The sequence below is a fragment of the Sceloporus undulatus genome, chromosome 5 (assembly GCF_019175285.1).
Source record: "Sceloporus undulatus isolate JIND9_A2432 ecotype Alabama chromosome 5, SceUnd_v1.1, whole genome shotgun sequence".
NCBI classification, from domain to species: domain Eukaryota; kingdom Metazoa; phylum Chordata; class Lepidosauria; order Squamata; family Phrynosomatidae; genus Sceloporus; species Sceloporus undulatus.
Window position 1 is genome coordinate 130,798,727 of NC_056526.1, and position 15,213 is coordinate 130,813,939.

The 15,213-nt window shown below is 43.0% G+C and overlaps 1 protein-coding gene across 1 annotated transcript in view; it reads right to left on the reverse strand.

Moving 5' to 3' along the window:
- TENM3 (teneurin transmembrane protein 3) overlaps positions 1-15,213 on the reverse strand; it is a 1,412,274-nt gene that overhangs the window by 611,910 nt on the left and 785,151 nt on the right. Inside the window, exon 8 of the mRNA XM_042468494.1 lies at positions 5,528-5,610. The gene's annotated coding sequence lies outside the window, so the exon portion shown is untranslated. The remainder of the gene's footprint in view (positions 1-5,527; positions 5,611-15,213) is intronic.

Genomic DNA, 15,213 nt, shown 5'->3' on the forward strand with positions numbered 1-15,213 from the left:
CACCTTCAGTAATTGTTGCCCAGATGTTCTGAGGGTGCGAGGCGGAATGTACAGGGAGAGGCGGTCCTTTAGGTATCCTGGGCCCAAGCCATTTAGGGCTTTATAGGTAATAACCAACACCTTATATTGAGCTCGGAAGCGAATGGGCAGCCAATGGAGGTCTTTTAAGACCGGTGTTATATGGCTGGTCCTGGGAGCACCAGTGACCAGCCGGGCTGCCATATTCTGCACCATTTGCAGCTTCCGAGTTTGGTATAAGGGTTGCCCCATGTAAAGTACATTGCAGAAATCCAGTCTCGAAGTTACCAGAGCATGTACAACAGTTTCTAGGTCCCTCTGGGCCAGGTATGGGCGCAGCTGGCGGATCAGCCGGAGCTGATAACAGGTGCTCTTGACCGTCGCATTCACCTGAGCAGTCAGGTGAAGCGACGAGTCAAGAAGCACCCCCAGACTGTGCACGGAGTCCTTCACAGGGAGCGTGACCCCGTTCAGGACAGGTGGAACCACCGCCATTCCTGGACCAGGAGAACCTATCACTAGTACCTCCGTTTTCTCTGGATTCAATTTGAGTCGGTTTTCCCTCATCCAGCCCATTACTGACTCCAGACAGGCCACGAGAGGAGAGACGCCATCCCCGGTCACTGCATCAGTCGGAGACATAGAGAAAATGATTTGGGTGTCATCAGCGTACTGATAACCCCGCGCTCCATGTCTCCGGATGATCTCTCCCAGCGGTTTCATGTAAATGTTAAATAGCATGGGAGACAGAATGGCTCCTTGAGGGACCCCAGTTTTTAGGGGTCTCTCGTCAGAGCACACGTCTCCCAGCTGCACCATCTGGGACCTCCCGGAGAGGTAGGACCGGAACCACTGAAGCGCAGTGCCCCCGATTCCCACCTCTGCCAGGCGTCCTAGAAGGATACCATGGTCTATGGTATCGAAAGCCGCTGAGATGTCCAAGAGCACCAGCAGGGACACGCTTCCCCTGTCGATGCTCAGACGGAGATCATCGACCAGGGCGACCATGGCCGTCTCAACCCCGTAACCCGCCCAGAAGCCAGTTTGAAATGGGTCCAGATAATCCGTTTCATCCAAGACCGCCTGAAGCTGGATCGCAACCGCCCTCTCGATCACCTTTCCCAAAAATGGTAGCAGCGAAACAGGCCGATAATTATTATGTACCAGGGGGTCGAGGGAGGGCTTTTTTAAAATAGGTTTTACAATGGCCAATTTAAGTTGTGATGTAAATAGCCCATCCCTCAGAGATGTATTAATTATCCGGCGTAACAATGATGTTACCGCCGGTCCCCCCTGGGCCGCTAACCACGAGGGACAGGGATCAAGAGAGCAGGTTGTTTTCCGAACACTTCCGAGGATCTTGTCCACATCCTCGGTACTCACCAACTCAAACTGATCCAGTTTAACATAGTCCACGGAGGCTCTGGACACTTCTACCCTAGGTTCTGCTATAATGTCGGCGTTCAGACCTTCGCTTATACGAGAGGTTTTATCCACGAAAAAGTCATTAAACAGGTCACAGCAGGCCTTAGAAGGTTCAAGGATCTGGTTCAGGGCGGGAGGGAGCTGAGTTAGCTCCCTGACCACCCTGAACAACTCTGCCGGACGCGACTCAGCGGACGCAATACGAGCACCATAGAACGAGTTCTTTGTTGCTCGTATTGCCTCTCCGTAGTCCTTTAACAGTTGGTCTAGGAGAGTCTTGTCGTCTAAGCGAAGGTGTTTCCGCCAACGGTACTCTAGCCGTCGCAGAACCCGCTTCCTTGCCCGGAGATCTTCCGTATACCAGGGCTTACGTTTGGAAGCGGGCCTGAGAGGGCGCTTGGGAGCGATCCTGTGTATAGCCCTGGAAAGACCGGTATTCCAAATACCGGTGAGGGCATCAACAGAGTCGCCGTCATATCCAACCGTGAGCCCCTCTAAGGCTTCTTGGAACCTCTCAGGTTCCATCAGCCTTCGAGGGTGGACCATTCTAATAGGTCCACCACCCCCGGAGGGGATCTGGGTAGAAGCCTTGATTTTCACCTCTACCAGGAAGTGATCCGTCCATGACAGGGGGGAAACATTAGCTATTTCCACCCACGGATCTTCCGCCTCCGAACAGAAGACCAAATCGAGAGTATTACCCGCACAATGCGTAGGACCCTGTATCAGCTGGGACAGGCCCATGGCCGCCATGGTATCCATGAATTCCCGAGCCGCACCGGATGGAACATAGCTGGCCGTGAGGGAGATGTTGAAGTCGCCCAGGACAAGAAGCCTGGGCATCTCCAGCATCAGCTCAGCGACCAGCTGTGTCAGCTCGTTAAGGGAGTCCGCTAATGCACGGGGTGGCCGATACACTAACAGAATCCCTAGACTGTCCCTAGCCTTTAGGGTCAGGTAAATACACTCGATGTAGGAGGTCTGTCGGATGTGGTTCCTGGTGAGGGACACGGTGTTCCTATGTATCAAGGCCACACACACCCCCCGCCCACCTAACCTGCGCTGGTCCTTCACCGAGTACCCAGCAGGCAGGGCCTGAGCCCACACAGCGTCCCCTTCAGGCCCCAGCCAGGTCTCGGTAATGCAAGCCAGGTCACACTTAGAGTCCTCCAACAGATCCTGGAGGATGTGGGTCTTGTTATTAAGAGACCTGGCATTGCACAGGAGCAGCGACAGGGTTTGTGGCACGGTTGGAGAGACCCTCAGGTCCTTCAGGTTGGGAGGGGGACAGGAAGGCGAGATAGATATGATGCATCGATCCCGCCTTCCCCTGGAACGAAAGTCCCTTCTCCCACCACCATACCTCCCCCTGCCCCACACAACCTCAATTGGAGCTCCGCCCACAAAGATGTTATCCCCAGCCCAGGCATCCCCCGCATCCCTATCCTTCTATGGCTACTAAGGGAGCAGAGGTTAGCCACTACAGGCATCCTCTGCTCCCAGGCTAATTCAAAGCCTCCCACACCCAATAAAGGCTGCGCAACTGCGCAGTTCCCCCAGGTGTTCCTTAAAGGCCCCACGCACAAAACTGGCTGCCAAACGCCAAGCCCAGAAAGTGCCAAGAGTCACCAAGAGTCCCGCTGCGGTGCTCCCCAGTCCGTGGGCGGCACTCCCGGGGCGGTGCGCAGATGCGCACCTCCGACACCCCGGGAGGAGGCTGCCCGGCAGAAGGCGCAGTCCTGGCAGCGGCGGCGGTGGTCCGGCGAGGAGGCAAGAGGTGCAGCTTCCGGATTCTTAGGATGCATGCATCATGTTTTAATGACTCTTGCCTCCTCCGTTTGAGAGAGTCCACAGAAAATATGCTGCTGTCAGTGCAAAACAACATGTGTGAATCTTAAATGGTGAAGATTCTTGTCTGTCTAGGACTGAAACATTGTGAAAATTTTCAAAGACTTTATTGCAGCAAGAAGAAAAATTTTTAAAAAATCACTCATTGGTTTATTGAGAAGAAAATTGGCAAAGAATTATATCCCTAGATGCAACTTAGAATGATCAGCTAAAACTAAACAAACTTGGGTTTGGAAAATGACATATTTTAAATCAAAACTTGACAGAATACAGATCTCATTATGAGAAAAAATATGTCACATTTAGAAAAAAAGATACATTTTCTCAACGAGAGATTGACTGCAAAACAAACACACAAACAAACAATCATGTAAGCGCTAAGCAAGACTTAAACTTCTTAGGAAATGTGAAACTGTTTAAGACCAGAGTTTAAAGAAGAACACAGAATTAAATCAGATTATGGCCTGTTACAGACTGCCAAAATAAAGCTGCTTCAGGTCTCTTTGGAGGTATGCTATTTAAATGATGCATGGGTCCTAAGAGTCTGGAGGTTGCACCAAAGCCATACTCCATTCCTAAGCACTGGAGTCCAGCTCTGGTGCAGCTTCCGGATTCTTAGGATGCATGCATCATTTAAATAGCATACCTCCAAAGGGACCCGAAGCAGCTTTATTTTGGCAGTCTGGAACAGGCCTATACTTAGAGATTCCTAGAGAGATGTTCTCTTAGGTCCCATACAGACAGACCAAAATAAAGCTGCTTTGGGTCACTTTGGAGGTATGCTGTTTCAATGATGTATGTGTCCTAAGAGTCCGGAAGCTGTGCCAAATCTGCGCTCTAGTCCTTAGGATTGGAGTATGGCTTTGGCGTGGCTTCCAGCCTCTTAGGACGCATGCATCATTGAAACAGCATACCTCCAAAGCGACTCGAAGCAGCTTTATTTTGGCCAGTCTGTAAGGGGCCAATGATAAGAAAAAATAGTGCTTTTTATTTGCAGATTTTCTACTTTCACGGGAGTCCTGCGTTCCTAACCCCAGTGGATGTGAACGGCTAAGGTCCAAAACACACTGCAGAAATAATTCAGTTTGAGACCGATTGAACTGCCCTGGCTAAATGCTATGGAATTCTGGGAAATGTCATTTTGTGAGACGTTTAGCCTTCTCTGTCCGAGAGCTCTTGGGAATAGTGGGGGGAGGGAAGAGAAAAGAAAAAACTGGCACCATATGACTGCTCAAAGCCTGCACTGCAGCCTAGATGTTGTGTGTGTGTTGTGTGCCTTCAAGTCATTTCTGACTTAAGCCGATTCTCACAGGCTATCCAGTCCAACCCCCTGCCATGCAGGAACTCACAGTCAAAGCACCCCCAACAGATGGCCATCCAGCCTCTGCTTAAAGACCTCCAAAGAAGAGGACTCCACTGCTCTCCGAGGGAGTGTATTCCACCATTGAAAAGCTCTTACTGACAGGAAGTTCCTCTTAAGGTTTAGGTCAAATCTCTTTTCCTGTAGCTTGCATCCATTGTTCTGGGTCCTATTTGCTGGATCAGCAGAAAACAAGCTTGCTCCATCTGCAGTATGACACCGCTTCAGATACTTAAACAGGGCTATCATATTACCTCTTAACCATCTGTTCTCAGGCTAAACATGGTTTCCAGACCCTTCACCATTTTGGCTGCCTTCCACTGGACACACTTTTATCACTGCCATGCTTTGAGGCAACTTGTCCAAGATCATTGTGAGTTTTCATGATCAAGAGGAGATTCAAACCCTGGTCTTCAGACTCATACTCCAACACTCAAACCACTTTGCTATGCTGGCTCTCCCAGACATTATCACACACAAATCTAATGCTACAGCAATGATATTGGTAGCAACTGACAGGGAAAGCCTGCCATTGAAATGTTGTGTGATAGTCATGGATGGAGGGCAGACCAGTTCCAGCTCAGCCACAGCACCATCTGATAAAGTTTGGTCATAAATGTGTCTATTCTACTTTAATTCCACTTTTTTGCCTCACGTAATAATTTCTCCAGTCAGTGTTTTAGTCAGAACTGTAGATACATATATTATATTCTTTTAAATTTTATACGTCTGGGTTTCTATATATGAATTGGCTCGAGAATGCTATTCCTGATTGACAGCATGCAAAGACTGAAATTAAAGAATAAGCAAATATCTCAAACTTCAAGAAGTCACCACAGGTGTTTCAAATCAGAAGTGTAGTGTTGGTGTTATTACCTTCAAGGTGAAAGGAAAATTCTTCCTATGGTTTTGTTTGTCAGAGTTCCACCACAATGAAGGGAACTGCATGAGACGATTAACTATTAGAAGACAGAAAAGACAGACACCATGAAAGGCATTGCATTAATAAATATCAACTTTCCTTCTTTAAAGGCACCACGATTTCCCTAGGCAAATAGAATTTCTATGCTTAGTTGATTTTGAGTCTTTTCTGACCAGAGCCTGCCAACTGTGTCAAAATGTGCATTGTTTTTACAATATGTTAAGTGTTTCAAAGGAATACATTGAGATCAACAAATCCAACACTGTCATATTGAGATTGAATCTCCAGATATGATGACCAGAAATAAAATACAGAGAATTATTCTTTTTTTTTTTTTTTTTTTTGGATATGTTGTTCATTTTCCTCATCCCTTTAGTCGTATGCTTCTAAAAGTGGAGTTATTTGGATATGCATTGTATTGTCAAATGCAATATTAATTTTTTAAAAGGTACGTCGTTGTCTCAAAAGCTTTGTTACCACTATAAACAATGAATAAGACTTCTGGTTTCCAGAAAGAACAGCAGTTCAAACAAGATGAGAAGAATACAAAATCTGATATAAAAATCCACAAATTGCAGTTTTATTTTTGTCTCTTTCTTAAAATTGATGTAAGGCCTAAGTGAGTTGGGTGGTAAAAGAAAACACATTGACTGTGGCCCAAATCCTCTTGGTTAGTTCTTAGTAGGCCTATGTGATTCATCACATAGATGAATTGATTCAATGGATGTAGTGTAGTTTGAATTAACAATAGGATCCACACCAATGTTTTAAAAATAATGACAGAAATATAAAAATCAATATACTGTATAGATCTTTCTTTAAGGATGATTTGACTCATTTTTTCTTAGACAGCTAAAGTCCACACTTTTGTTTAGGACTGGTGGGATGAAAGCCCTTAAACCTTCATTAATATGAGTACCCAGCTTGTTGGGGGCAATTGGATTACACCTTGTAAACAGTTTAAGGAATGCTAGTTCACTGATAAGCGGTATAGAAATGTACTTGCTTTTGATATTGTTATTGTTCAGTTAAACTGAGCACATGAAACCAACATTCCCCATTCAACACTTTCCTTTTGATGTTAGTGAGAACATCATATGAACTTGTATCTAATGCTAGAGCTTCACTTCTCCATGATGCTTGAAAATGCTTCCAGTCAGAAAACTAGAAACCCAGCGCTCAAAAATAAATAAATAAATAAAAATAGTAGTAATGGTTCAGAAAAGCTTTCTTCTGTTTTTGAAGACATGTTCAGAACATATTTGCCTAGCTAAGGCCCGGTACAAACGGGCCCAAAAGGATGGGCTGGGGCCATTTTTCATTGCTGTGCAGCAGTGCCACAGCAACCAAATTGTGTGGTGCTGCTGTGCAGCAAAAAAGGAATGCTAAAAAGCGGCTCCTTTTAGTGCTGCCGCAAGCAGCCCACGGCGGCTTGAACACATCACTGCTGCATTGCTCCATTGGGACACAGCACAGCAGCGACGTTATCGCTACACATGCCGTCTATACAACGCTGTGCAGTGATGACGCCCTAGTCACGTGCTAGGGTTGCAGGGCGTGTGGGCACTCCACCCTGAGGCAACCCTAGCACATGACGAAGGTGTCATTTAGGGTATGTTTGTACCGGGCCAATATTAACAAAATAAATTTCAGGTATGATGGCATAACATTACTCTTTTGTGAAATTCATGGACTCAGATCCACAGGTCTTAGCTTGAGAGGAACCCAAAGGCAAACCCCTCTGAACAAATCTTACAAAGAAAACCCCATGGAAGGTTCACCTTAGGATCATCATAAGTTGGAAACGACTTGAAAGCACACAAGAACAACAACAACAACAAAATTAGTATACAATGCAAAGGGGTAAAAGTTGCCCATACTTTTGTATATGATGAGAACAGGCATTCCTAAATTTGTAAGCCAGCCCTACCATTGCAACCAGCCCTTCTGTTACGCAAGGTGAAGGAGCCACCTCAAACAACAGAGGCTAGGGATTGAAGAAGTTAGTAAATTATCAGAAGAATGTGTGCCGTATTGCCTGGTTTACAAGACCCAAACTAGTCTGATGATCTCAAATGGATGATAGTATCACATTGGCATTTGACTCTTACTTCAGCATTTGCAATATGACTAGCTTTTCTATGTGCCTCAGCCAGTAAAACTGTTTGCGGGTGGTCCTGAGTTTTATCTGTACTATGAAGAATGAATTGCATTCTGTCCATACTTTCCTAACCTTTGCACAGTTGTTAATTCACACACACAAAAGACTTATCTTAGATTAATTATTTTGGCCTGTGGACCAAATAATTGGCTGCAGAATTTTATGTGGGGAACATCTTTTCTATTGTCATAAATTTAACTCACTATAAGCCATATCAGTGTGTATGTACTGTCTAAACCTAATGATAAAGCATTACATTAAACAAGGTGGTACACAACAGTGGGATGTACAAATACAAGTTTAATGCATTGTTATTACTGTAGTTTCTTGCTCTTCTGGAAATAGGATTGTAGCTAACTGGATGAGCCCACAATTGTGTGCAAAAAGTCCAGCCATTGGCATCAGCAGATAAAGTCACTCAGATCCGCTCCGACTTGGATGCTACAGTTGATACAGTGTCAGTGGATGTAACTTTGTCTCCTGTCGGTCCAGTGTTAATGGATACTTTTCAACTTGTGCAGCCTGATGATGTGGACAGGATCCTTGGAGAGGTAAAAGCCAACACATGTGTCTTGGACCCTTGTCCTTCTTGGCTTATTAAACAGGCCGGAGGGGGACTGTTTGTGTGGGTAAAGGAGGTAATCAATGCCTCCATACAACAAAGCAGAATTCCATCCTGCCTAAAGGAGGCTGTTGTGAGGCCCCTGTTAAGAAAGTCATCCTTAGATCCCACAATAATTAATAACTATCAGGCAGTGTCTAACCTACAATTTCTGGGCAAGGTTTTGGAACGTGTGGTGGCTTCTCAACTCCAGGCATTTCTGGATGAAACGGATTATCTAGATCCATTTCAATCTGATTTCAGACCTGGATATGGAACAGAGATAGCCTTGGTCGGCGACCTACACAGGCAACTGGACAAGGGGAATGTGTCGTTGTTGGTTCTCCTGGACCTCTCAGTGGCTTTTGATACCATCAATCATGGTATTCTTCTGACTGCCTCTCTGGGATGAGGCTTGGAGGTACTGTTCTACAGTGGCTCCATTCCTTCCTGGAGGGGTGAACTCAGTGGGTGGTATTAGGGGACTCCTGTTCGACCCCCTGGCCATTGACCTGTGGGGTCTCTCAGGGTTCTGTGTTGTTCCCTATGCTGTTTAACATATACATGAAACCACTGGGAGAGGTTGTCCAGAGTTTTGGGGTGTGGTGTCATCAATATGCAGATGACAGTCAACTATTCCTTCTCACCTCAATCCAGAGAGGCTGTCTTCAGTAATGGACTGGCTGAGGGCAAACATGTTGAAACTTAATCCAGACAAGACAGAGGTGCTCCTGGTCAGTCAGAAGGCAGATCAGGGAATAGGGATCCAGCCTGTGTTAGATGGGGTCACATTCCCCCTGAAGATACAGGTTCGCAGTTTGGGGGTACTCTTGGACTCAGCTTTGAACCTGGAGGCCCAGGTCTCTGCTGTAACCAGGAGTGCTTTTGCATATTTAAAACTTGTACACCAGCTGTGCCCATTCCTTGAGAAGACAGATTTGGCCACGGTGGTACATGCCTTGGTTACATCTTGCTTGGACTACTGTAATGGGCTCTACATGGGGCTGCCTTTGAAAAGTATTCGGAAAATTCAGTTGGTTCAAAGAGCTACTGCCAGGCTGTTAACAGGGGCAGATTACAGAAACCATACAGCGCCCCTGTTGAAACAGCTTCATTGGCTGCCAGTTTGTTTCCCGGCACAATTCAAGGTGCTGCTAATTACTTACAAAGCCCTATATGGTTCAGGTCCACACTATTTGGCAAACCTTTTGTCCTGGAATGAACTGGCCTGGACTCTGAGATCCTCTGGAGAAGCCCTTCTCTCTCTCCCAACACCATCACAAACACAGTTGGTGGGGACACGAGAGAGGGCCTTCTCTGTGGCTGCCCCAGACTCTGGAACTCCATGCCCAGGGAGATCAGAATGGCTCCCTCCTTGATGGTCTTCCTCCGGCAGGTGAAGACCTACCTGTTCACACAGGCATTTAGGGAATTACAATAAGGACAGGCTGGGATGTTGGACCAGTTTAAAAATCCTTTTCAATGTACCGTACTTTTAAATATATATATATTATTATTGTACTGTTTTTTAATGCTGTGAAACAGCTCTGAGTCCCAGTCCTGGGGAAAGAGCGGGAAATAAATAAATAAATAAATATCTCCAGCTAACATCAGGAAAGACCTCTAGTTGTAACCTTGGGGAGTTGCATGACTGGGAATGATAACAGCTGTAGGCCAATGTGTCTAATGGGCAGTCACTTGAGAAAGGCTGGTGGACACAATACTGAGCTAGATGACCAAGCACTGGGGAATTAAAATCAGTGGGGCTGTGGAGACAGAGATTTCATGGGCACGCTGTGTAAATTTACAGCGCTTCATAAATAAAGGTTAATAATAAAAGACGTTTTGATTAACAAGGATGAAGATACTGTCAGTCACCACCTCAGGCCCTCCTGTTCTACTAAAATGCCTAGAGTAATGGAGGGGTGGAGTAGATTTCCATAGCAACAATCTTGTTGTGAGCTTTCTCCATTATTATGCAAAATATATCAGAGTAGCTTTGTCTTGAGTAGGCAATTAAGACCCATTAGCTTTACCAAAAACACCTTACAGTGGCAATGAAAACAGCTGGAAATGGTTTGTTGATATACATTAATACTGTTTCCTACATTTTAAAACTCATTTTGAGGGTATCGCTATAGGCATTGTTACAAGGTGCCTCTGTACTTCAACATTTGCCACTACACACCTGATAAAAATATGCATACAGAAAAGTCCAAACTAGAAATTGCTGGGCTACATACTCCCAATTCACATGCACAGGGGAGGTGTTTAAAGTTTAAATGTGTTTATTAAGATGTTTATTATTTTATTTATTCATTCATTTATTTATGTTTCATTTGATCATTTAATAACATACAAAAAATCAAATACTGTAATAAATTTATTTTGATCTTGCATTGTTTTCAGCAACTATTAAGTCTTGATTGTTAATCACTCTAATAATACTACATTTGATCTTAGACAAAAGGCTGATAAGCCTTGAATTCAAAAAAGATGCTTTGTGAATGACTATAGTGCTCAACTGGACAGATAACTCTAATTTCTCAAAAATTGTATAGACTATATATTTGAGCAGCAAGAGGCTGTTTGCTTGGCAAAGCTTACATTCCCAAAACTTAGGCAAGCTTTACAGCCCTTTGCTTTCAAACTACCTAAAGCAGTACTACTCAGAGGAAGGAGATGTGAAAACTGAAGGAAGGAACATCAACAATTCAAGATACAGGTGACACTGTACTACTAGTAGAAAATAGCAAAGACTTGGAATGATTACTGAAGAAAGTCAAGGAACAAAGTGCAAAGGTGGGTTTACAGATGAACATTTGGAAAACAAAAATAATGACCACAGATGATTTACATAACTTTAAAATAGACAATGAAGACATTGAATAGTTCAACATGTTCCATATCTTGGCCCAGTCATTGACCAGAATGGACACTATAGTCAAGAAATGAGAAGGAGACCATGACATTGTGCTGGAGGATCTACAAATGCCTAGAGAAGTGTTCTCTCTAGGAATCCCTAGGTTCTCCAGCATGACTTTTGGCAGACGTTAACAACAGAGCCATACTAGAGGACCTAGAGATTCCTAGAAAGAACATAGTAATCAAATTTTTGAATAATGAAATCTGCAAAAATCAAATCCCCAGATGGGTATGGACAACTTGGCCATAGGACCTTTGGGGAAATCACACTCTCTCAGCCTCACAGGAAGACAAAGGCAACCCTCTTCTGAATATATCATGCCAAGAAAGCCTCATGATAGGGTCACCTCAGGGATGCCATAAATCAGAAATGACTTGAAGGCACACAGCAACAACATTGAACAGAAATTCAGTTGGCTCCTGGAGATCAATTTATACTGTCAGATATTAATAAACCACATTCAGCACAGTCATATGATTTAGATCCACTTGCAATTGTTAAGACATTGAATATTTCTCATTTTTGTAAATTAGTGTCAGTCACAGTAATGATAAATGTTGTTAGTATGCTGATCGGTAGGAATATTGAAATAACGTAGGATTTTCATTTTCCTATCTTTACCAAGATAGACCCCCCCCCCATTTTACTTAACCATTACAATGGTACTATTATATGAAAGAGGAACCTGTGAGACTCTTTTTACTCTCTCATAAAAAATAAACTCTACAATTCACTGGGATTTGACCTTAATTAATCCATTACTTTGTAACCCATCCTTACACTAAAACACTTATTTAAAAAAGAGAAAGAACTAGCAGTGAGCAGAGATAACAATCGGTCATTAACTTGTGCATGTGATGTTGGCTGCAATCCACAGAGACCAGATTCAAAACCCATTATGTACAGTTATATCCAGGGTTCAGTGTAATATGGCAAGCAGACAAAATAAACTCTAGACAGCAGCATCTTTGCATATGGGCTTAGAGTGTTCTGTCTGCATTCTGGCATCCATTTCTGAACGTCTCAGTTTATACAAGGTTTAGGTGGATTTGGCAGTGTAAACAAGCGAAGACAGGGTAGATTCTATGAACATCACAATTTAAAATATAAATAATTTAGAAAACTTTCTAAACGATTTCTAAATTCTAAACATTTCATCGTTAAAAGGAACTGGCAGTGATTTATTTAAAGCATGCTACTATGACTAAAATGCAAACAGTACATTCATATCTATAGTTTAGTGTTAGGTTGATAAAAAAGATAAAAGAGTAAGCTTAATGAAACACTGCATGATGTTCCCTGCTCAATAGGAACACTTAAAATTTTTAGATTTTTACTGCATCTAGTGTGAATCACTAGAAAAGACAATAATGTAGAAGGCAGTAGGTAAAGAGGAAGGCTGCATTCTAGAAGGATGGACTCAATCTAGGAAGCGCAACCCTGAGTCTGCAAGACCTGAGCAGGGCTGTTGATGGCAGAGTGACCTGGAGGTCTCTCATTCATAGGGTCACTGTAAGTCAAAGTCTACTTGATGATGGTTAACAACTAAGTGTGGTTATGGGCATTAAGTTGCATATTTTCCAAACAACATTATCATCTTTCTTTTCTGAGAATCAGAATAGCATAACATAAACATTTTTATCAGTTTTTCTGGCATTACTGAAAATGGGAGAGAAATCATGTGCCTGTGTTGGTAGCATGGATGTGATTCTACCACATTCTCATTTTTCCTTGTTTCTCCTGTTTCCTAGTTCAGTGCTTCAGCATCAGAAGTGAGGGGACTGGATCTTTTTGTGTGGCTTGGAAGATGGAGTACAAAGTTCATTCTCTCCTTCAAGGCTCTTTCTCTGGCCTTGGAGGAGGTGATGCAATCATTTCTATGGCTTGAGTCCAATATGCCATAGATCATAGGATTGAGCCTTCGATTGATTTTGTATCTTAAGTCTAGTTTTGGTAAAAGTTGGAACAGTAAATATTGCAGAAGATATTTATTTGAGAAACCTGTACCTCAGGAAGGAGGACTTGTTATGCTACCAAGTAGACAGCACTCTGTTAAATATACAGTCTTTATGGATTTTGCATTTTATGAAAAAGGATGAAAGAAGTGGTGGAAAAATATGTGTGTTTGTGGAGTTTACAAGTGGGGAATAATATTCCTGTAGTTCCAAGCAACTGGAGGCAGGACTTCAGCCTAAATTTATCTCTCTCAACCCTTATATACTATTTTATTATAACTGAAGAAGGTTGTTCTAAAAATGTGGAGATTATAAATTCAGTTTCCAAAGGGTTTATGAAATGATACAGTATAAGTACTCTGAATTCCCCCTCCCCCCGCCAACTCACTGTGCAAAATTTTCAAAGGGTTTTTCAGCAAGGAAATTGTGTTTTCATGCTATTCCCCATAGAGAAGTCTGAAGTTAGATCTTCTTAGTTATTAAGAATTCATTCACCTAAGAGTTTACTACATGTAATTTTCATGCCGAACTGGGCATGGGATGGGATTGGGCTGGAATGGGTTAAATCTGATTTTATCACACTCAAAATTGCTGCTGCGCTGCTACCTGACCATCACCTGTCCTCAAGCAGTGCTATAGCAGCCAATTTTGGTACTACGGAAAGCTTCTGTAGTATCAAAATCAGCTACCAGAGCACTGCTGGAGGATGGGTGATGGTCGGTTGGCAGTGCAGCAGCAATTTTGTGTGCAGTAAAATCAGTTTTAACCCGATCCAGCCCAATCCTGTCCCATGCCTGGGTTGGCATGAAAATTACATGTGATAAACTCCATACATTCTCAGTCCCTTCCTTCCTTCCTTTAGACCAATGTTCAGACCATCCAAAACTTGTTGCCTATATTGATATGAAAAGATGCCCAGGTTCTGAGTGGAAGAAGAGATGGGAAAGATAGCAAACAATATCTTTTATTATTGTTTTTTGGTTTTGTTTTGTAGTTTGGGACCCTTTTTCTTTCAGGCAAATATTTTAGTCAGCAGTGGTAAAAATATGTCCATTGCTTTCATGTGAGTGTCAGAATGTTACTAATAAATTGAGCCATAAATAAATTCAACAATCAGATGATACTTTGATATCTAGTTGGTTCTGTTACAGTTATAGATGATGTTAAAGATGGTGAAACAGAATGTATAACAATGATTATTCTGAACTCTTGAACTTTTTGCTTAAACAAATTCAGGAAGAGTGGTAGAGAGAGAGCCGAAAGAAAGAAAGAAAGAAAGAAAGAAAGAAAGAAAGAAAGAAAGAAAGATTAAGTGCATCTAGCCAAAGTCAAACAGCTACTGACAGTAGCGTATGCTAAACTTAACTTGTCTGCCCCTAAAATAAATGGGTCTTAAGGTGCGCTCCTATAAATCTGTACATAGAAATGTGATCAGTTCCATTTAGTGAGGCTTACTCCAGATTAATATGTATGGGACTACATTACATATGCTCATAATTTTTTAAGTTCATGCAATCTTTTTGATGGGGCTTTCTTGGCATGTTTCTTCGGAGGGGCTTTGTAATTGCCATCCTCTGAGGCTGAGAGAATGTGACTTGCCCAGGTCACCCAGTGACTTTACATGCCTGACCTGGGATTTGAACCCTGGTTTCTAGAGTTAAGTCCAAGACTCAAACCACTACACCATGCTGACTCCTAAATCTATACATATATAGATTCAATTTATTAACAGATTTAAGCCTTCATTTATTTGCACATTTTTACCAACCTTTATAATAAGGACCAAAATATAATATTTCAGTGATCTGAAATTCTGCACTGTCCAAATATTTTTCACATGATCTATTATGAGTCTGGCTGTCCATTGAAAGCTTTCCCATTAACTCCATACACTGTTAATCAAATTCTTGTGCAAATTTTAATCTAGTTGTTCAGTCCTCGACACATGGCAATGGTGAAATCCATTTTATACCAGTGAAGTACTTTGAGGACTGGGT